This window comes from Ixodes scapularis, unplaced genomic scaffold (assembly GCF_016920785.2).
Source record: "Ixodes scapularis isolate PalLabHiFi unplaced genomic scaffold, ASM1692078v2 PGA_scaffold2__306_contigs__length_199485367, whole genome shotgun sequence".
Lineage (NCBI taxonomy): Eukaryota > Metazoa > Arthropoda > Arachnida > Ixodida > Ixodidae > Ixodes > Ixodes scapularis.
In genome coordinates, this window is record NW_024609857.1 from 196,028,640 (window position 1) to 196,045,547 (window position 16,908).

General features: G+C 51.1%; 1 protein-coding gene across 2 annotated transcripts in view; it reads right to left on the bottom strand.

Moving 5' to 3' along the window:
• The window catches only part of LOC115312425, a 55,734-nt gene that overhangs the window by 27,612 nt on the left and 11,214 nt on the right, over positions 1-16,908 (bottom strand). The window contains exon 1 of one of the 2 annotated variants that reach the window (XR_006078043.1): positions 13,755-13,944. The exons of the other annotated variant lie outside the window; for it this stretch is intronic. The gene's annotated coding sequence lies outside the window, so the exon portion shown is untranslated. Of the gene's footprint in view, positions 1-13,754; positions 13,945-16,908 lie in introns of those variants that run through there. 2 annotated transcript variants of the gene reach the window in all.

Consider the following 16,908-nt stretch of genomic DNA (forward strand, 5'->3'; position numbering starts at 1 on the left):
ACTTTCGTGATATTGAATTCACTAAATTCTATGAAGTGCACAAAATAATGTTGTAATATAATATTATAGTAATAAACAAAAATGTTCCGCTTTCTTTATGTCATTTTGGATGTTTGTCGAGAACGGTATCGCGGGAAAATTGGTTTCGGTTTTGGATATTGACCAAAATAGGTGTGCTTAGTGCACGTGGAAATACAAGTGCATGTTTTCATCGTTGCAAAAGATTGATGCCGTACGTGCTGTTCGGTACAGACCCATTTCGTGCCCATAATTACAGTCGTAGTGGCACACACCACACAAATGAGTATGTTTGATTCGATTATTTCCAACGTGTGCCCACTGAGGTGTTGTTATAGGAACACGAGAGACAATATGAAACTCCATGCGCCGTACTATTAGTCTCCTGTACTGCATTTGTACCTCTCTGGTTTATGATATCCGATTTAGTTACAGTGCTTGTTTCCGAACAATGAAGTTGCGTTGGACACCCCTGTGTTGTGTTCCTTTTTCATCAAATACAAAGTGTAACGTTTCATGGCCGACTTGCTGCCGAGAATGGAGAAACGACAGTGGAAATTAGCGACGTTTTTCTTCGGCACTAGTGCCGGTACGCAGTCGAAGTTGTGACGAATAACATTCATCTCGCTCTTGCACCTTACAGGTACAGACATGAGCAGCTCTAGAGAAGGAGACGGATCATTCCCTTGCCTGAACATATTTATTGTGCGTTGCACCACGTTATGTATAATACATAGCATTTCGCTCCATTTTACCGATCACCGCGAAACCGCACAGAAACCGAGACCGTGCATTGGTTAGGCCTACGTCAACCACACCGGTCAGCTCAGCTGGGCCTGGGCGCGTGCCAGGGTTTAGAATGACAGTACAGTACATACCATTAGTTGAAATAAACAAGACGAAATCTGGTTACATTCAGTAACAATACCTAAAAAATACACAACTGACCGCATTCGCGAGGTTTACGTCAAGGTTCGTGCTGCCGTCCACAATCTGCCAAATCTATTGAATATTCGTCGTGGCAAGTTCGGAAATTTCCGAATCTGTCCGAATCCGAATCTCCGGTGATTCGTCCCATCACTAGTCTACAGGGCGATTCAAGGAGAGGCCAGGCTCTTTAAATCGACCACAAAATTCGGTTTCTTAACCTATCACGCTACGACTTTGTGCAGCGTTGCCCACAGATGGTGCATTTGTTTTGTAAAATTTGTAAAGAGCGAACTTACTAGAGGAAAAAAAATAAGAAAGAAAAAGGCTTAGCTCCTATGGAAACGCAGCGAAGCCACAGGTCTTCGAACAACACGGCGCCGTTTCGCATGGGAGACAAGAGATGGCACAAGTGGTCACGACGCCAGCTGCCGCCAACGAACCAGCATACGACGCCGAGAGCCGCCGTCTTTAGCAGACAAGGAACTGTAGTTCCTTGTTGTTATTGCGCTTGTTTTTGTTTCTGCGACTGTCGCCGACTGCGGAACGGGGGCCGCTTTTGAAGCAAAAAGATTGTCTGCTAAAGACCCCTGCTCTCTGCGCCGTATGCTCGTTCGTTGCGCCATCTCATGTCTCCCGTGCGAAACGGCGCCGTGTTGTTTGAAGACCGGTGGCGTCGCTGCGTTTCCATAGGAGTTAAGCCTTTTTCTTTGTTTACTTTTTCCTCAGGTAAGTTCACTCTTTGCAAATTTTACAAAAAAAAATGCACCATCTGTGGGCAACGCTGCACAAAGTCGTAGCGTGCGATAGGTTTAAGAAACCGAATTTTGTGGTCGATTTAAAGAGCCTGGCCTCTCCTTGAATCACCCTGTAGAGTACCGTCCGACGGCACTCTTGCAGAGCCTTCAAGTGCCGTCCGACGGTACTCCAGTCACGCGTTTAAGTGCCGTCCGAAAGTCTCGTATAAAACGAGTTCTCAAAACGAGTTTTTCGAAGCGGAGTGTCATAAGCAAGGAATCCCGGGTTCAATCCCCTGCGGGCTTACTTTTTTGTTTTGTTGGACATTTGATTTTGCCGACGCATTCGCCGATATTTACGTTTATTGTTTTTACGACTAACACAGGGAAAAACGAATGTTGTCGCCGAAATTTCGCTAAACGAAATGGTATGGGACTTCGTTTCCGGAGGTGCATGGGGTTCAGCGGGGCTTGGTTTGCTGGCTGGACGCCGCAAAGCGGCGTGTACGACGGGGCCAAATGGGTCAATAATTTTGTAATTAGCAGCTGCATACTGTCGCCGCGAAGCGACGTGAACGCAGGCGAGGGGTTGTGTTAACGAGCTCCCCAGTGATACACGCGCCGTCCGACTCTCTTTCGGACGGCACTTGTAGGCGCGATTGGAGTGCCGCCGGACGGCACTGTAGACACAGCCGTGCAGAAAAGGCCGCGGTCACGGTATCACCGGGCGCGCGCTTAAAAGCATGCTTCAAAGCAGTGGCGTAGGCAGAGGGGGGGTTTGGGGGGTCCCCCCCAACGGGGCTCGCTCGCTCCCCTCTCACGCTGTCGGTTTTGCACGAGACACGGATCATCTCCAACTTATAGGCTTTCGGAAAAATTGTTTGTGGCCCATGTAGAAAAATCTCAAATGAATAAAATATGCAATATTGCTTTATTCATATTTACTCGATGGGATGCGGAACTTGATGTCAGATATATAGAGAACGGATATTTCGAAACATTTGTGGGGCGAAGGATGGCAATTTCAAAGCAAAATATGACAAACTATCCTCACTGAAATACACAGTTCAATAAAACCAATGTGAACATAATAAAACGAACACACGGTGATAATATAAAACAATGTCAATGATGTAAGGAATAATAAATGAATTGTAAAAAAACAATCGCACTGTAAGCAACGGGTGGCGCTGCGCTCACGCACACCTTTTGTGATCAGAATTACGTGCTTTCGACTAGAAATTACCGCGAATAAAAAGGTAACTGTGACTAGTGATATTAGAATGTAATTTACAGGTTCTCTTTATCATCTCATTTACGCCAAGCGCCTACACATTAAAATGAAGCCGCCTGCGTTCACGGAAAAAAATATCCCGGACGTCCTCCGCTTGAACATTAATGTCGCGGTCAACGTTCAAAAACGCTATACTTCATTTCAGCTTAGGTCCAGACGTAGCCGATGCTACAAGCTTTCAGCGTCCCTGCCAAGCACGCGCGCTCACGCAGTGCAAGCACTGTTCAGGACCACATGTTCACTCCTGTAGCATCGGCTGCGTCTGGAATTAAGCTGAAACGAAGTATAGACCGAGCAATCGCTCACTCGAAGTGGACGCTCTCAGGTATGTTTTCAACCGTCGTAGTGAAGAGAACGAGCGCTCAGCTTCCGCCGTTGTTAACGGCAAAGCCACTAGGATCTTGAGGAGACGATGGACGTTCTGAAATAGGACCTCCGGACAGAGAGGGAGAAACGTTTCTCCCTCTCGCATTGGACGCCTAAAATTTCCCTACTTTTGGCGAAGTTTCCCTCACTTTGCGAAAATCGTCGCTCGCGGATGCGATGAAGTCCGTCTTGCTTTCTGCTTTGTATGTCAAGGTGGCATCCGATGCAATTCCTTATTACTATTAGCTTAATCTCTTCGTTGCACGGAGCATCCCAAACTCGAAGGGACAAGCCTTCATATTCTCACTACGCATAGGTGCAAGGGTATTCAAGTTCCTTTCCACGTTCGGCGTGTAGTTTCTTTGTGGTGCGTCATGTCATTTCTACGAGTGACGGAACGACGAGTTCGGACTGATGACTTTTCCTTACCCCGAGGATATGCTGCTGCTGCCTTTGGACCATGCTGCAAGATAAAACAGCCTAGCCAAGAAAACACTCTTTCCTTCGGCATCTGGTTCTGTAGCATGAATTAGTTAAACCTTTAATAGATAATAGATTTTGGTTTTGTGATTGTTCAGAATTACCTTCGCCCTAAATATGGGCCCCTGGTGTTTGTGCATGGTCGGTTGCTCCAATTTTTCAGTGTCGAAAAAAATTGTTTTGCTGTTGAATTTTTTTTTTTCGAAAGTATAGCCGGTATTTTTGTGTTTTGTCTGGCCTTCACGCGTTGGTATTGCAGTGCTACTTCGAAAAGCGGAGGGAGTTATGTGTTGTGATGAAGCTTTTAAAGGGGCCCTGCAATGACTTTTTGTCTGGGTTTTAATTTGCACTGAGCCTGAGCGTACTGAACGTAGTAACCTAATCCAACTTTTCTTTTCTCAAATTTCGCTTTATTTTAAAAGTTATAGGCAAATTAGAATTACAAAAACAAGCAAAAAATAACCTCCTTCATGACGTCTTAGGTCCTGGCTTGAGTGGCCTTGAACGAGAGGAGGACTAGTGAGCTCATCGAGCGCACACGGCTGCCGCACTCCGTGTCGACGGCTCGAGAGGGCGCCACTAAAGCACGTGTTGGATAGGCTGTATGAAGCGGGCGGCCAGGCAGCTCGTATTTCATTTGCAGCGCGACTCAACAGTAATTCGGCATAACATTTCATTGGCCACAAACGACAGCAAACATGGGGTAAAGATCAGTTCAGAACGGGAGCCACTTCGCGCTGACGCACCGCCAAATGGCCAAATCGCCAGCAGGGCCCGCGCCGAAGGCCTTCGGAACGCGGCGGGTAGCGATCGGACGCGCTCAGCACGAGCTCCGCTTGTCGAACGATCTTTTTGACGGAAACCACCAAGGTAGGCCCACTTTTGTTAACGTGGAGTTTTCCAACGTACTACAGCACGTATCGAGTAATTTTAGACCCAATCCGTCTGGAACTGTGCCAGTTACGACCGTATTTTGACCTGACCACGCCTAGGCTTAACGCCGGCCGAGGAGCGTTGCTCCTGCTCCGGCTGCCACGCCGGCCGCAATGGACTCGGCAATGGAAACCGATGCTCCCAAGGACTCCAGGACACCCTCTGTTGAGACCAAAAAAAGGAAGCTTCAAAGCGACACCGAGGATTCCGTTTCACTGGCCCCTGAAAGCGAAGACAACGCAGGCTGGACCTATGTGCAACGTCGCCGCCGTTTGCCTGCCAAGTGCTCTACTGCCACCGCCGAAAGACTTACCAAGGACAAATTCCTCGTGTTGATTCGTCCGCGAGGCCAGCATCCGATCACGGAAATCCCCAAAAGTGACCTTGGCAGGGCTCTAATTAAGCTCGCTCCGCACCCATCGCTTGGCAAGTACATGTCTACCAAGATGGACGCTCGCAGCAACTCGATCACGGTCACCGCATACGACAGCACTCACGCCGATCGGATTTGCCAACTTCACCAGATCCCGAGGGAGAACAGCACGCCCTTCGAAATTGAAGCCCCGCACCTCCGACCCCGCGGTACGTCTCGTGGGGTTATTCGTGTCGACCCGGTGGGGACTAACGAACTACTCAGGGATAATGTAGACTGCGAACGCGCCGCGGTCCTCGACGTCAAACGGATGGGACGAAGCAATTTCGCCATCGTCACCTTCGACACACCCCGACTACCCAAGACGGTGCGCTACTTCACGGAACTCTGCAGCGTGTCACCTTACGTTCCGCGAACGCTAGTGTGCTTTCATTGCCACAAAGATGGTCACCTCCAGAAACACTGCCCCAACGCCGCGGTTTGCAAGACATGCGGTAGGAAACAACACGAAGGCGCCTGCGCAACCCCCGCTGCTTACTGCACGCTGTGCGCGACGGAGGGTCACCTAGCAACGGATCCTAAATGCCCAGAACGTGAACGCCGACTTGAGAAAAACAAAAGCCGCACGGAGCACCGGTCACGTAGCCGATCGCGCCGGCGCACCGCCAACGCAGCTGCTGCTCCACTCAGTGAATCATCTCCGACGCCGTTAAACCTCAGCACCGACTTTCCATCACTGTTCCCGGAAGCGACGCTTACGCCGGTGACTATGAAGGGATCGCACCGCAGTCCTGCACACAAAGCGGTGAACTTCGCCGCATCTTGCACTAGTGCCACTGCAGCAGCTGGTACGACATATGCAACTGCGACATCCGGCAAGCCGAAGAGGTCCAAGAAGGCGTCCGCCCGCGCCAAGCAAGAGATCCAAGAGCTCACTACGCGAATCGGTGAGATTCAGCTACGACTGAAGGAATTATATCAACTCCAGAAAGAACAAGAACAGGAGGAAGAGAGGGAGCACCAACAGCAGCTCCATGAGGGTGGGCGTAGGCGTACGCTGACGCACCGCGAGCGGCGTTTATCCCAGTCACCTGCTCCACTCAGGCGTACCGAAACACCTACACCCGAGCCGGCGGAAGCCATCACGCTATCACAAATACAAGAAATGATTGTCCAAACGCTCCGCAACCAGCTGCCGCGTCTCCTCGCGGAACACTTCAAACAACCAGAAACGACCTCCTCGGTAACTCCCCAACAGAGCCATCATGGCCGCGCCAAGTAAATCGGTGCTCTTCCAATGGAACTGCCGTAGCCTCGCGGCCAACGCGAGTGAATTAAGTGAGCGTTAAGGACACTAAAGAACAAACCTCTCGCACTCCTTCTCCAAGAAACGCGAGGAATCACACCTGGCATAAACGGGTATAAAGGATATTTCCAACCTAGTATTCTCCACCACCCTTCCGAAGGTCCGCCCACCATAGTGGCCCAGGCAGCGGTGTTTGTGCGAAAAGACATTCATCACTGTCAGATAGACACCACAAGTTTCGGCACAGAGTACCAGGAAGTGGTGGCCGTGCGCATTTATCTCGCACGCGGCCGCGCGCTCCTTGTAGCCTCCGCTTACGTCCGTCCTGGTAGCGGCAGAAACCGAAGCGATAACTACCAATGGCTCAGTAGACTACGCACTCTATATCCACTGGACGAGGTAGTGGTGGGCGGCGACTTCAACGCCGCCAACACATCATGGGGCTACAGATGGACTTCCCCGCGCGGTCGGCACCTCGAGGAAGAAGCGAACGATGCGGACCTCTTCCTTATAAATGATCTCGACTACCCTACTAGATTAGGGCTCCATCCCGGCCAGCGAAACACGACACCGGACTTGACCTGGGCTACGAAGGAGACCATCCGAGAGTGGCGCTGCAACGGGGACCCCTGGAGCAGCGACCACTTTCCCGTTTGGCTTGAGCTTCAAGGTCGAGTGGCCGAGAGGAGGAAGAAAGTGAAGTATGTGGACTGGGATAAGTACCGTGAATTTATCCAAGAGTCGGAAGAGGCCTCCTTTCCTGTAAAGATTCTCCAAGCATCAGAATCGGCAACACGCTCGATTGAGTTGGATGCCGAAACTCCAGCTCCCGATAAACATCTCCTCAACCTCTGGACGACTCGGGAACAGCTACACGACCAATATCTGCAGAAAGGCAAAACCCACGCAGACTTAGTTCACGTTCGTCACAAGACAGCGCAGATTCGCCGCCATTCCAAACACCTCGGTAGACAGCGATGGGAGGAGCACTGCGCGTCCTTCGGTAAAGACACCGGCCTCCGCAAGTTATGGAGCACTTACCAAGCCCTCAGCGACAAGAAAAAAACGCGAGGAGTTGTAGAAACGGTGCTGCTGACCCAGGGTATGAGTCACGAAGAGTTTGAAGAGGAGGCCGCTAATATTTTCTTCCCGCAACCTACACGCAACCCCCCTGCCTCCATCTACGAACCCGAACCGGTGGACGAGACAAATGAGCTCGAGACCCCATTCACGCCAGCCGAACTGCACACTGCTCTTGAGCAAGTCCGGGTCCAGAGCGCACCAGGAAAAGATGGAATCACCTGGACCATGCTCCGGAGCCTCCCCGCACAGGAGAAAGACACCCTTTTGGATACCGTCAACGAGATCTGGGTGAGCGGCCAACTTCCGCCTTGGATGAAGCACGCCGTCGTGGCCCCCATACCTAAAGCCGGTAAACGCTCCAACGAGGTTCCAAACCTTCGTCCGGTGTCACTCACATCGACGATCTGTAAGCTACTTGAGCGGCTATGCCTCAACCGTCTGAACCATCACTTAGAGGAGGTTTCCTTCTTCTTCCATCCTCACCAGACTGGCTTCCGTCCGAACCTGAGCACACAAGACAGCATCTACCTTCTGAGAAGACTCCTTAGTACCAAACGGGGACGCAGACGGACCGTGCCTAGCATCCTTGTTGCGGTGGATCTAAAGAAAGCTTTCGACTCGGTCACCCACGAAGCAGTCATACGAGACCTAAAGGAGGCGTACCCGGGCAAGCGGATGCTGAATATTATTAAGAGCTTCCTCTGCAACCGAACCTTCGAAGTCCGCTCCGGGCGCGATGAACCGAAGCAGTTCTCAAGTTGCGTTGGAGTGCCACAGGGGGCCATCCTGTCCCCACTCCTTTTCAACGTAGTCATGACCGGAGTTGCCCGCAAGCTTGAACTCATCCATGGCGTACGGTTCACGCTGTACGCCGACGACATTACCATTTGGACAGAAGCAGACGATCACGAGGACACCGAATCGGCAGTCGCAGCACTCCAGGCGGCGCTGGCGGCGCTGCACGACTACTTGAAAGATACAGGAATGGAGATATCTGTGCAGAAGACGCAATACATTCTCCTGGGAGGCTCTAGGGCGGAACAAGCCAAGGTTGCTCTCACCATTGGAGGCGCGTCCCTGAAGCGATCAGACACAGGCTGGGTACGCATCCTTGGTATACCCATTTCCGAGCGTGGTGGTGCAGCCGAATGGTTAAAGCAATTGACGCCCACTTGGAAAAAGATAGTGCACATCATTAAACGAATTTCAACTAAATTTGGAGGCGCCACCTCCGAAATCGCGCGCACCCTCGTGTACGCAGTCCTTGTGTCTCGGGCCACGTACGGAGCTGTGTGCTTCCAACTGACAAAGACCCAAGTCGAAAAACTGGAGACCCTCTACCGAGCCGCCCTTCGGGTGATCACCGGCTTGCCTCGCCACACCCGAGTGGAAGAACTATATCGCTACGGAAGACTTCCACCCCTACGGTTCATTATACAAGATTGCCGCGAGGGAACCCAGGACCGCCGTCTCCTCACTCTTCAGGGGCAGCGCCTCCTTCTCTCAGACGACCCCACCATGGCTGCCATTTTAGACGAGGTTCCACCGCACGTGCCGCCGTGGATGGACTTCCCCGTCACGAACGGCAGACCACTCAGCCGGAAGACCAACGCCCAACGCTATGGGCCGCAGCGCGCCACTATCGCCCGCGCACTCAACGAGCCCTCAACGGACCCCACGGAGATGCGGCTTTTTACGGACGCATCCTGGAATCCGAACACTCAGATCGCTGCCGTTGTGGCGAGAACCGAAGACGGCTATCATCGCCTACAAAATTACCGCCTAAACGAGACACCCTCCACCACCGAAATGGAGCTCCGGGCGCTTCAAGTCGGTGTAAATTGGATTCTCACAGACCACCGAATTGTGAACGAGCAAACCAAGACGGTCACGATCTGCACTGACAGTTCCACAGCTATCCACGCCTTAATCGGTCCTCCCAGAGTCGGAACCACGGAGTACGCCATAAAAAGCGGCTGCAACATAATAAAAGCACAAAAAGACGTCGCAGTGAAAATCCAGTGGGTGCCTGGGCACTCCGGTCAAGCGGACAACGAGGCCGCGCACGACCTGGCGAGCGAGGCTTGCACTTCTCGCCGCTCGCAGGGAGTGCCGATCTACCGTCCATCGCTTGACCACAGCCCGGAGGAAGAACGACGACGACGGAAGCAAATTCGGAAAAACCGGTTGAAAGATCATGTACCACCCCTCGAGGATCCATTGCCTAAAGGTCTACCTCGGGGGGCCCAAGTGCTTGTTGTTAAAGCGCGAACGGGCTTCGCTATCACAGAAGACATGGTGGCAAGGTGGCGGTACAACCAACTGTGCAATCAAGAAGGCGATCCCCCACCACCTCCAATCACACGTTGCAGCAGCTGCTCCGCAGATCAAGCACCGACCATCAGACATCTCATCTGGGAATGTGACGGACTAAAAGACGTCAGAGAGAAGCACCGACCACCAGGTGTGACCTCCTACGAGGGGTGGGTTACTCCGGTACAGGACCAAAAAACGACCTTGCTCGCACTGTGGAGCTTCGCTTGTGAAGCCTCCATAGTGCGCCGCACCTAACTCGTAACACCCCTTTAGCCCCTTCCCAAACAGGCCAAGTGCCACCCTTTTTCGGAATAAATTTGTTACTACAACTCGAAACCGGTCGGATTCTTGAGCCGGTATACGACCACAGCGCCGCCGCGTATATCCGGGACCTTTCTGCGCTCCTCGTTTGTCGGCACCGTGGTCGTAGCCAGGGGGGGGAAGGAGGGAAAGAGAACGCGGCGCAAAGCGGAGGCTGCCATATTAAAACCGCTTACGTTGCCAGCATAGGTTTTGCAGTGGAGAAGTTGCTGCCATATACGGCAGACTAAGTTTTACTTTCTTTTTCGTTTTGGAAAGAGAATGTATTGTTGTGTTATATAAGTCCTCCTGCATACAGACAACGAAGTTTAATTATATTTGTCTAGTTTACTCGGCTTGAAACCCTAAAAACAGTTTTTGGCAACTTATTGCTTCCATCATTTTGGAGTACGCAAGGCAGTTATCTCGCTGTTCTGGTTTCGGTTACGAAAGCAAGGCAAAACGCTCGTAGTTCCCGCCCTCAGTACACTTTGGACACCTTCCACACTTTGACACCGGATAACTGGATGAACAAGGATTTAGATTTGCTTCAGAGGTCACTTTCGCCGCTTCCTCACCGTCGAGCAGCCGGATCAGCTGACGGCAAGCCGCGGATGAAAGGCTTGAGCATCAATTAACAGCCTAGAGCCACTACAACAGCCCAAGTGCACTCACGATGCGGGCGACGCGGGCTTCTGTCAATCCAGGGGCAGACCCAAGGGGGTGGCGGGAGGCGACGGGGCCGGCCGCCTACCCTCCAAACAGTCGACCCCCCCCCCCGCCCCCTTCTTGGAGGGCGATTTGACATGGGTGGATCCCCCGAAATAAAACCAACTCCCGTCCTGCTAGGTGGTAGGAAGCTCGGTACTCAAGGACGAGGGTTCGAAATAGGGTAGGCCGCACCCTAGCAGGCGCACACACGGAGAGCCACTCCGTCGCTTAGACTGAAGTCCGCGGCGGCGGTTTCAAAGCACGGCTTAGAAGTTGGAACCAAAAGTCGGCGCAGCGGCGCACATCTAGGGGCCGTCGGCGCAGTGTGGTATTGCGGCGGTTAAAACAAAAGGCGCAACCGGAGTCCTGTTTATCTTGCTTTAGAGTTTAGATTTTCCCTCCCCCCTCCCCCCCCCCAAAAAAAAAACAAACAAACAAACAAACAAAAACGGAGTTCTGGATTTGCCCCTGGGTCAACCGGTAGCCCAGCACAAACCGTGAACGTTCCAGCTCTTCGTCATGACGCGCTGTTGCAGAAAGCAGGGTAAAATACAACTACAAGTACCACCGAATCAAATGCACTGTTATCGTAAATATTGGCTTGTGATTGCGCCTTTGTAGATCATCTTATTCGTTTTGCTGGAGAGACGCAATCGACAGGCATAACAAAATCGTTTGCGTATTCCGCATACCTCGCAAAAGCACTTACCCAGTAACCTTGCGAAAAGCGCGAAACACGGAGTCCGCACCGCCCTGACTTACCAGCCTTTTACCTGCTTTAGAGCAGTTTGTACCTGCTAGTAAGTATGTCTAGTGAAACTGCAACTTGAAACTAGGGGCAATGCTAGAGAGAAAAGTGACAAAGTTGGGAAAGCATACTCGCTCTCTCCAATTTCTGAATTCTCAAGTGATTGTACCATAATAAATTCACCAACACCTCTTTCCAAAATAAAGAAAAAACGCTATGTTCACTACGTAAAAAAGGGTCTCAGCTCATGCATCCGTAGGCAGGTAGGAAACGTTGCCCTAATTTATTCACACCGCATGACGAGCGCAACAAATTCACACGAGATTTACAAGAAAATATCAGTGGTGACTTATGTTTCTCTGAAATTCTGTATGACCGGTCGTTTGCAGGACCGAATCATCTACTCGGGCGGTGTGCGTCGCTGTGCAAACGCCAACACGAAGCATAAAAACGGCAGGTCTAGGTCAAGAATCCGTAGTCCATTGTTCAATTAAAACGACGTAATTTTGTTGAAAACGCCCGCAGCGTTTTACTCACGGTATGCGTCGAGAATCTTCCACATTTTGAAACGGAACGAAGGAAGATTTACTTTTAAAAGCGCTCGCTGCGTCCTCCCGGACCAGTTGGACCGGATCAGCTGACGACGACGGAACTGAACCCGTTGAATTTCAACGCCACAATAACAAATTTGCGCTTCGTGTTAGTATGGGATTCTACCTCCAAGCACCGCACGACACACCACGAACGTTTCAACTCTCTGTCGCATCGCCGTGTTGCACCAAACCTATCTCTATGCACCAAACAGAACAAGATCGCCGAAGTCAACGGAGCGCTGTCGTGAACCTTGGCTTGTGGTTGCGCACTCGTGGACCCTGTGACTCCCTTCGCTTTCAAAGCACGCACGACGATTACGAATGATGCTTTCCGTCTTCCGGGACCATCACAGGGGCACTTCTCCGGTCACGTCTTCGCTACATGTGCTGGCAAACCGCGTCAAACATGGTCAAACCGAAATGCCGAAGCAATACCGGCGCCATGTTGAAACTTGAACGTGCGTTGTTGCTAGATTTTCTCCGACCAAACAAAAACAACGAAAGCAAACCGGCTCTAGCTTCCAGCGTACATCGGTGTTGCGCCGTGGCCAGACTTTCTCCGTCAGCTCTAACCTAAAGACGACCTACAGATGCAGCAACACTGGTCTCAAGTTTTAACATGGCGGCCCCCACGGAGCGCCGTAAATTCTGAGGAGGGTGCATTGGAAGCGGCGGCACCTTCCCCCCCCTGGTCGTAGCCTCATCCCACTAGCCTTTTCTAGTATGCGCCGTTTTTTTCCGCCGCTTGGTGGCGGGTATGTCGACGGGTCATTTCTCGTTTCCGTACTTTCTAAACTGCATTTGTTTCTTTTCTGATCTAAAATAGTGACCAAAAACTACTTTCATACATAATTGAAACGGTTCGCGACACTTATATTTTGTATCTCGACTAAAAAAAAGCTCTTAGCGGCTTTGACCAGTGGCAAGCCCAGGACCTAAGACGTCACATTTTGCGCGCTTTCGGTACCGCGGGTCGCCCTCGTCGGTGGAGGAGGTTTCCGCGTCGTCCGGTTAAAATATGACGCACTGATATTTAGTTACTCTCTCCGTGCCCGCTGGCTTGCCCCAACCCCAAGAGACGTGGAAACCGCAAAAAAGGTAGACGCTTAAATATGATTGCAGGGCCCCTTTAAAGTTGGTGGGCCGATGACAGTAGAACAGTGAGCCAGGCCGCCCGTATTCCTGTAAATGAAACCTGCTCCGTTTTGAAAAATAACAATGCAGCATTACCCATTTTATCTTAACAGCGCCTCCCTAATCTTTGCCTGAGCGTCCGTGTCGGCGAGCTCACCCTCCGTCATTGAGGGGGGGAGGGGGGGGGGGGGGGGGCGGATGCTCTTGAACCCCTCCCGAAATAAAATCCTGGCTACGCCACTGCTTCAAAGGCTCCGTCAGTGCGGTACGCCGAACGGTAACGGTTTGCTAAAATTACTCACCGAGGTCGCTACCGAAAGATGGAAGCGAACGCCCGTGTTCAGGAATACGCTCAAAGCTCTGGCAGCCGCGAGACTTGCATGCAGCAAACAGGCAGACAGCACGAAATGACAACAGCCACAGCAAAGGACTCACCCATTTTCTCGAGGTTTTCAACGAGTACGAGGTACGTACGAAAGAGGATTTAAGCCCACCCTTTGGCTAGTACGGACAGGTGAGCCTACCGCAACCTTGTCGAGCTCCGAAAGGTTCCGAACGTTCCGAGCACAGTTGACACAGTCAACAACACAGTGGTCGGCTGGCACGGTGGTTCCCAAGATTTCAAACTACCAGATGTACTGCGCGCGGCGCCGCCATGGATGGATGGATGGATGAATACGGCTGAGCCCTTTGGATCGGGCGGTAGCTTACGCCACCTAGCCATTTTGTTTTACCATTTAAGCTTAGAATATTTAAATATGAAATCTATATTCACTCCGCAGTGCAAAGAAAGTGAGGCTATGAAACCCCCTTGCCATCAGTGAATAAGAAAATACCTAGTTTTCTCTCGATTTCTGCCACCATCCACTTAATCTTTGCTTGGTAATCTCTACATTCTTGAAATCCACTCTCCCTTCGCTGTCTCTAAAACCCAATGACTTTATTAAATCTATGTTGTCTTCGGTAGGCATAGGGTGAAGCCCTTTACAGTAGAGTATCAAGTGCTCAGCCGCCTCGTCCTCCTCTCCACAAGCAGTGCACACTGTATCAATTTCCTGGTACTTCACTCTGTATGTTCTGGTTCGAAGAACACCCGTTCTTGCCTCAAACAGCAATGAGCTTCCCCTAGAATTGTCATAAATGCTTTCTTTGGCAATAACTCTTTTGTTTAATCTATAGCTTTCCAGAGCAGTCTTTGTCTGCATTCCCTCTAGCCACCGATCTCTTTCTGTGGCCTTAACTTTCTTCTTAACTGAGACTTGCTCTTCCGTATCTTCGCTATAGCCCAAAAACTTTCCTCTTAATTTCCTAGTGCGCTGTCTCCACTTTGTGTCTACACTCCTCATGTATAAATAGCTGAAAACCTTTCGTGCCCATTGCTCCCCATCCATTAGCCTCAACCTATCCTCAAATTCACCTTGCTCACCGCTTCCCTGCTCTCAAATGATGCCCATCCCATGTCTCCTTGTAATCCCTGGTTTGGCGTTTTGCAATGTGCCCCCAAAGCCAGTCTACCTACTCCGCGCTGTTTTATTTCTAGTCTCGCATGCTCGCGCCACCACGCGGAGAGAACTGGCAGGCAGGCAGGAGGGGGGGGGGGGGGGGGGGGGGGGGGGGCTGCGTTGGCGGCGTTGCTTTAGGGAGCTGGATGCGGCAGGCTGTCCAAATGCACCGGCACATCGTGAACGATGTCTTCACCAGAAGCCTCCGCGACCCGTTCTTCAACAGATAAGATGCCGTGAACATTCAAGAACCCATCTCGATCAAGAAAACAAGAGAAAACCTTTCTTGTCTTAAATGTTCTCGGTGTCTGCTGACCCTTGACATCCGGGTTCATTGCGTAGTAAATATTTCGCTACCGCTTTCTTGTAGCTTTCAAATGCTTGATTGTTGGCTTCTTGTATACGACATTACATTCGTGGCACGTTTGAGACCGATTTTCGCGATCTGCTTGCCTTTCTGCGGCAGCGCGGCTCTGCCGAGCCGAAATAAGTGGGAGGCGTTCACTTGATCGAACGCCGTTTTAGCGAATGAAAACGAGACCACGACGTTTCATCGAATGACTAGCCAATGGGTCTAGTTGCATAGACAGCTCGGATTAGCTTTCTTTTGTAGTGTGGCGCCCTGTCTGCCGCTGCGAAGCGGCGTAAACGAGGGCTCCGAGTATGTTAGCACTGTCCCCCCCCCCCCCCCCCCCCCCCCCCCACACACACACACACACAAACACTCACTGCGAGCGTCTGGGTTCGAAACTATTAATTGCCAGTTCTAAAGGATGGTACTTACTTGAAGTGGGAGTTTCAAAAAAGCACGCTGTACAGTACACTGAATGTGTGACCAATGTTGTCTATGAGATTCCATTAAGATGGGGAAAAGTTTATATTGGTCAAACCGGGCGCTGTTTTAACGATAGGGCACGCGAGCACAATCTTTCTGTGCAGAACAACGCGGGGGGACACCTGGCAAACCACTGCAGGCGATGTGCTGACTGTAAGCCTCTTTTGGCTGAAACAAAATTTTTAAAGAAATCAAAAGATAAGACCGAGAGAGAGATTATAGAGGCGTTTGATATCAAAAAGAAAGATGACAAATGCGTTAGCGCGCCTTCTCTCTTTTTGCTTCAGAAAGAAGTAATGTTTCTAGATAGTTGCTTGTGAGAGTGGTGATTGGTTGCTGTGTGGGTTTGGCATACGATCTTGTGTATAAAAGTGACAGTGTTGTTTCTAATAAAATCAGTTGTGAGTTAGCGCCCGTCCTGTCGTCTTCGTGTCTTTATTGTCCTTGTTGTGTTGCGCTTTTTAACCTTTTAAATCAGTATGAACCAACTCGCCCAAACACAAGTTTTAATTCAACTATATGGGGAGAGTTTGGTCAGTCTATGATCTCGCCGCCGTAACGCTCTCCTCCCGAGCGAGCCAATCAGCACGCGGCGCAGAGTGAGAGGCATGAGCGCATGCGCGTGAACTCCCGGCTGCTCGCAGCTGAGTGGAGAGGGCCGCCATCTTCAATCATTCCCCGGCGGAATGCGTGGGATCGGCATCTAAATCTCGATTACTGCCTTTTATATCGCTGGCTCTGGCAAGAAAATGACATTCTGTTATTCCTTGGTGGGTTAAAAAGCTAATAAATGAAGATTTTTCGGCGTATGGCCACGAACTTTTATTCAGGCGAAAAAAAAGTCGGCCCGTAGCAGACGACGCGTAGCCTCAGCAGTGCTCTTCTCCGGCCAGTCTCCGACAGCGTTGCTCAAAAATGGCGGTCGTCTCCTCTCTGCTCCCTTCTTTCTCTCTCGCTCCTTCGGCGCTCTCCTCCCTTTCATTTACTTTTCTCCTCTCCGGCGCCTGCGTCGCCACACCCACTGGCCAAACTCTCCCAATATACGGTTCTGGAGTAGCGCTGCAGAGACCCTGCCCCTCGCGAAGTTAAGAATTGCGCGCTTAGAGTCCGATATGACTGTTTGAGTGTTGGGGACAAGGAGGGCTATGGCAATAGCGACCTCTTCCGCTGTTTCCGAATTGGTTGTTAGGATCGAGCCCCCGGAGAGGGGGACCCCATGGCCGTCGGTGGCGACCATGGTCATGGCCTTTAG